We start from the raw sequence: 6,601 nt of genomic DNA, 5'->3' as shown, positions 1-6,601 counted from the left end.
TTGTGATTGTTGTATGGTCGAAGATTAGGCCAACATGCGCACCCAAACACACGAAGTGATTTGTACTCGGGTTTGATGTGAAGTAACCTTTCTACTGGAGTTTCATTATTGATGACACGACTAGGAAGCATGTTGATAATGTGGACAGCCATGAGAAAAGCCTCGTCCCAAAATTTAAGAGGCATAGAGGTGTCGGCTAAGAGAGCTAGTCCTACCTCCACAATGTGTCTGTGCTTGCGTTCTGCCGAACCGTTTTGTTGGTGAGTGTGGGGACATGACACTTAATGAGAGATGCCAAGGCTTTGGAAGAAAGAGATTGGACAGCAATGATCTTGCTGTCAAACTTGCGCTCAACAAGAGCTTGAAAGTTTTGGAAAATTTGAAAGACGTCGGATCTTTTCTTAAGGAGATAGATCCAAGAGTATTTGCTGTAGTCATCAATAAAACTCACGTAATATGTGTGTCTACCAACGGAGCTAGGGGCATGACCCCAAACATCGGAAAAAGTTAATTGCAAAGGTTTTGTAGACACACTAGTTGATATTGGATATGGAAACTGATGACTCTTAGCACGCTGACATGAATCACAAACTGTTTCAACATTGCGCTCACCAACAAACGGGCGCTTATTTTTCCTAAGCAATCTTTCAACTAAAGAAAAAGAGGCATGTCCTAATCGATCATGCCATCGTGTTTAGACGAAAGTTTGGCAACATCGTAGGCATGTTTATTGAATCTTCAACGCTCCAGAATGAACGAGTAGAGTCCTCGAATGCATCTACCTGGATAAAGCACAGAAAAAAGGATGTAACTCGAGGAAGACATGATTGTCGATGGCAATTCTATGAACGGAAAGAAGATTCATACTAGCACTAGGGACATGCAAAAAAAATCTAAGATGAAGTTTGCGATGGGGAGTTTTAATAATTGTATGACCAACGTGATGAATCCTCATACCTGCACCACTAGCGGTGTGGATTTGGTCCTTGCCGTGGTATTTCTCCCGCATGGTCACCTTCTCAAGTTCACTGGTGATGTGTTCGGTGGCACCACGGTCGACGTACCAGTTGGTGCCGACGCCATAGGAGCCATCCGCAACAGCAGACACCTTGTCCTCATCCTGGGAGGAGTCATCATCATCATCGTAGCGATACCAGCAGTCCCGGGCGCTGTGCCTGAGCTTACCGCAGATCTGGCAGCGCGGCGCATCAGGGCGCGCTCTGTTGGAGCCGCGGCCACCACCGCCGCCGCGTCCCTTGGAGTTGGTGGAGGGGAGCGGCCGGCGCGAGGAGTGGTGTTGTTGGAGGAGTTGCCACCGCCGTCCGATCTGGTCTTGCCGCGTGGAGGTCCGCTGCGGCGGCCGCCGCGGCCACGAGAGGCGGCGTTCACCGATGACTTGAAGCCGCCCGAACCCTGGTATGCCATGCGCTGATCAAAGTTGCTTAGCACGGTGAACAACTCATCCAGGGTGACAGGGGAGGTGCGGGCGTCGAGGGCCGACACCAGAGGCTGGTATTCCATGTCCAGCGCGTGGATGATGTAGGAGACGATCTCGTCGTCTTGCAGCTGCTTGCCGGCCGCGACGAGTTCATCAACGAGGCCGCGCATGTGGGCGAAGAAGGTGGCGACCGGCTGAGTTCCCTTCTGCGCATGAAGCAAAGCCGTACGGATGTTGTTGACGCGGTTGAGCGACTGCGAGGAGAACATGGCCGCCAGGGTTGTCCAGAGCGCATGCGTCGTGGTGATCGCGGTCACCTGCACCAACACCCCTTTGGAGAGATTGTTGAGCAGGTACCCCGAGCACTTGTTGATCCTCCCGGACCCAAATTGGGTGGAGAGGGTCGGGCTCGGTGGAGTCCTTGCCGTCCTTGTCCTTGCCAGGAAGGAAGCAGGCTGGCTCCGGCGTGCTGTCGTTGGCATAGCCGAAGACGCCAGCTCCCCTTAGCTGCGGCGTGATCTGGACGCGCCACAGTACGTAGTTCATACGGGTGAGCTTCTCTGTGACCTGGCTATTGAGGCCGATCGGGGAGGAGCCGGAGGAATACATGCTAGGCACTAATGGAGATTGGAAACTAGATGTATTGGAAGAGGGATGCTCTGATTACCATGTGCGATAGGCGGAAAGCGTCTTACCCTCGTATGAGGGGGCGCCGTGCATGTTTATAGGCAGGGGCGCACATCCCTGATGACAGCGCATACAAGTTGTTGAGATTACATTCTTGGAGGAGAAGGGATAAGAGAGAATAAGAGGAGTTCGGTTTACAGGAGATAAGCTATCTAACCTGCCGAAGCACTTAAACATCTATCCCTATGTCACGTTACAATGCCATGTTTAACATCTATTACTATCACATTGTCAACATACTTGAAGGTCTAAAACCCTGTCAATAACCCGCGGCCCTTCAGATTGTTTTTCACAAGTGACATGCAAATAACTTCAAAGGGGCTGAATAATATCTAGTTTTTCCCTGGCGGGTATTTTTCCATAGTAAGCAGTATTATTTTTAGTGTCAGGTAAAACACCACACTCCGCTGATCAGATCGTCATCCCTGATTTCCTTCTTTAATAGAGTGTTTCCCCCGATTTCATATATCAGAAACCATAGCAATAGAGAAGAGCCTAGCCTGAAGGAAAAGAAAAACACAAACAAGTAGGGAATGAGGCTGCAACTTCGTCAGCTAAACCACGGAATTAACAACATCCAGGCAAAAAAACTGGCCCCTCAGTAAGCACAGAAGCACTGGCTACAACCTAAAAAATCAAGTTTAGATCACCATCTTCATAAGGATCAGCAGCACCCAGCCTCTATTTGACTGAATCTGCAGCTTCAGATAACACTACAGTGTTGCAAATGTTTCTAATGCTATAAACCAACTCTTCAGGTTCTCACCAGTGAGAGTCTTCTGAACCTAAAATCATTCCACCCCGTATTAATAACTTCAGCAATAGTGATTCCAGTTTCAGAACAAATTTTCTACAGGGCAATAAATCTGGAAGATAGAACTTGACCACCATGCCGACTACTCTCCCAGAATCTAGTTCCCCGCCCATCTCCAACCACTCTAGAACAGAAGTGATAAAAGAGGTCTCTCACTTTTAAAAGCCCTTGCCAAAAAATGAGAATCTCCAGGCTTCGCCTGCACCCAAGAGATAGGTTTCAGAAGCCAAGTGTTTCTTTCTCAGTAAATTTTGCCATAAGCCATCCTCAGATTCCAACTTCCAAAGCCATTTTGCAAGTAAAGCCACTTTCATACAAGTGTCAGGAATACTGCACCTTCCGCGGCATGCATGGTCATAGATAAAATGAGGCCACGACTAACTAATTTGCTGTCTATTTCAGCTCTTTATATACATGCATGGTGGAATTTGCAGGTATTTGCACTCTGCTGGCGGTGGCCGTTACATTTCTATGAGATTCAGCTTTTGCTAAAGACACACAATCTTCACTTAGAGAGCACATGCTTCCTCTCATCTTTGAGATTTATGTACAGTAGGTCAAGGGATTGCTCTACACAAGAACTTCAACTATACAAATCTCCTGCCTAAAGCTCCCAGCAGTCTGTGCCACAAAAGCCATACTTCTTTGCAAGATGTGGCAGAAGAACCAACTTGTTCACTGCAATGTCAATAAAACATTAAGCATTTACAAACTGGTAAGAATGCTATCAGTGGTAAGAAGAGACTAGGAAAAAAAAATAGCAGTATGCGGCGTTTGCTTATCGACCAAAGAAAGCTTGGGTTGGCATGATCGAGCTAAGTCCCGTGGCGCCAGCCGCGGCCCAGCAGCGCGCCTCATCCTTGATGGTACGAACCAGATCAGCCAAGCAGGGCGTGAGGCCATCGAAGATAGCAGCGGCTTGATGCTTCCATACATGCAATGAGAATGGCAATAGAACCTAGGCCCTTGCGAAGGGAGGCCGGTCAATTATCCATCGCCGGAGAGAACCAGGCAAATGAACATGTCGCGCCATCCGGCGGAGTAGTGGTGAGCCGACACCTTGCGAGAATCTCATGCCAAGTGACACGCGCGAAGGCGCAGCCAACCAGCAGATGATCAATCGTCTCCGGCTCTTGCAAGCAGAGGATGCGGAGAGGATCGTGGGGGATGCGGTGGCGCGCTAGGCAGTGGACGGCCCAGCAACGGCTCATGTGATGCTTTAAAAAAAATGCACTCCCTTTGTTTTCATAAAAATATAAGGCGCATTAGCTTTTTGAAATGTCACACATCTTTAAGTTTGACTAAATAGGTTGAGAAATATATCAATGTCCATAACACCAAATCGGTATCATCAGATTCATCATAAAATGAATTTTTATATTTTATTTATTTAGTATTGTGGATGTCGATATTTTTGGCTCTCAACTTGGTCAAAGTTAAAAAATGACTTTTTATAATAAAAAAACTAATACACCTCACATTTTGGAATTGAGGGAATATTTGGTTTGGCGAGTAGGGCAGATGATGGAGTGTTTTTTCTTTTTATTTATAGTGCGGTGTTTTGGTGAACGTTTCATAGTGTGATTCTGTGTTATCTGCTAATCAACCCATATTTATGTGGGGAATTTTTTTGCATCGGTGACTGCATGTACTTTATTATTTAGTGCTACAATATACATGTTGGTGCTTCTAGGTGGTGCAACCGTGAGAGGTGTGTAAGATTGATATTTTCCATAGGCCGGTTGCACCCGATTAATTTGGAAAATTGTTAACCTGGTTAAAATGTGAACCAAATCCATAATTGAATTTCTAGGGGGCACAGTGAATTCAAAGAATTGAGTTTCTTGAGAAATGTTGACTCGATCAAAATCGGATGACGCAACTCCAAATTGAGGACCTGAATTAACTCTGAGGCTTAAAAACTAGAGAGCATAGTGTAATTGATAGATTTATTTTCAGCAGAAAAATATTAGGAACTACAAGACTTACTTGTATTAGCAAATACTCCCTCCGTTCATAATGTAAAAACGTTTTTAACACTAGTGTAACATCAAAAACACTTTCATATTATGGGACAGAGGAGTAGTAGTTTCAGAATTGGTGCAGTTACAGTAGTTCACAAGCAATTCCCTGTAAGTCCCGCGTGCAGTTATATATATGGGCATACACGCAAGGAAAGCGTGCAATAAAGCATGCCATACATACAAGGGCATGGAAAATAATTCTATGAGACCAGGTCTCACGGTTTAGCAGGTGAGACCCGCCCTGATGGATGACACGTGGCATTCACAAATCACAAAGCATCTACCTCACCCCCCACCTGAAATCAGGGGGGGAGAGATTAGATACTTTGTGATTTGTGAATGCCACGTGTCATCCATCAGGGCGGGTCTCACCTGCTTTATATGAGGCCTGGTCTCATATAATTTTTTTTCCAAGGGCATACACACATAGTATCATTGAAAATGATTTGAACTCAAGATTGGATCAAATGGCATGTCTTAAATGAGGCAATCATTTTCATTTCCTCGGGGTTTGAACAAGGAGGACATCATTTCTAGTGTGGGCGACTGAGTGTGGACTAGTAACCACCTAAATAAAATCCAAAGCCCTAGCTACGATTACAGTCATAACAACACTTACAATTTCATGATAATCATTCATACGACATCTGAGCTACCATCGGGAGACTAAAACCCGTATCCCTCTTACCGCCGCAACGGAAAGCTTATCAGATTGCTTAGGTGGGGTTAGGTCAGCCACTCGTGGTCTGGTGGTTTTGTGCAACTTACAGTAGGGGTGCAGCCCTCGACGCCGGTGGTCGTCCAGCAGCCTGGTCATGATGTCCAGGCTACGCAGACCGGGCAGAGCATGCCGATGTTGGCCTACGCAGCTAACGCATGATAGTGTGGTTCAAGAACCAAGATCCACCGGCCCCGAACAATATTTCAAAGGAACAAAACGCGTGCTGTGCGTGTGGCTCGGGGGGACACGTTTCAGGGAAATGTGATGCCGTGCTGTGCTATTATTGTGACGCCCACATCATCTCTCTGCTGATTGACCTCTGTTAACGATGCCAAAGCCGGTGATTACCACTCATGGTGTTTGCAGCCACCATTTGTTCTTCGAAGCAAAAAGACCATCAAGTTGTAGGCCTCGTTTTGTGAATGCTAAAGCAGCGCTGGTACAGGCGCTCGATGGTTCATTGTCGGCTTCTCAAGTACTAGTGGTCGCTCAGCTTTTTCGATAAAGGATGATGAACGATATCCGATCTCCGTGTAGCTAAAATGCACACAACTGACTTAATCGTTCGACAAGGTAATAAGCAACAACATAATGCCAATAGTAAAGTCATATGAGACTGAAACTATGTCTATATCGAGTGAGACGATGGATTGGTGCGAAGATTATGTTTTCACCCCATGTTGCATGAAAACAGATGACTGAAGTTTCACTTATATCACCCATGTTTAAACTGAACATTCTCAGATTTTTATGGGATAATCACTCTGATTTGTCTTTGAATAACTACTCCATCTGTCTTAGAATATAAGATCTTATTACATCCAATAGGTGAGTATATTGGAGTGAAAACCTTTGTAAAGGTGTCTTGAGCTGATTCACATTGGAGGCGCCCCGAAAACCCATTCCACAGGTCTGCA

Source organism: Triticum dicoccoides, chromosome 7B, assembly GCF_002162155.2.
Source record: "Triticum dicoccoides isolate Atlit2015 ecotype Zavitan chromosome 7B, WEW_v2.0, whole genome shotgun sequence".
NCBI lineage: Eukaryota > Viridiplantae > Streptophyta > Magnoliopsida > Poales > Poaceae > Triticum > Triticum dicoccoides.
The sequence above is the reverse complement of the archived record's forward strand: the minus strand, read 5'-3'. Positions refer to the sequence as shown.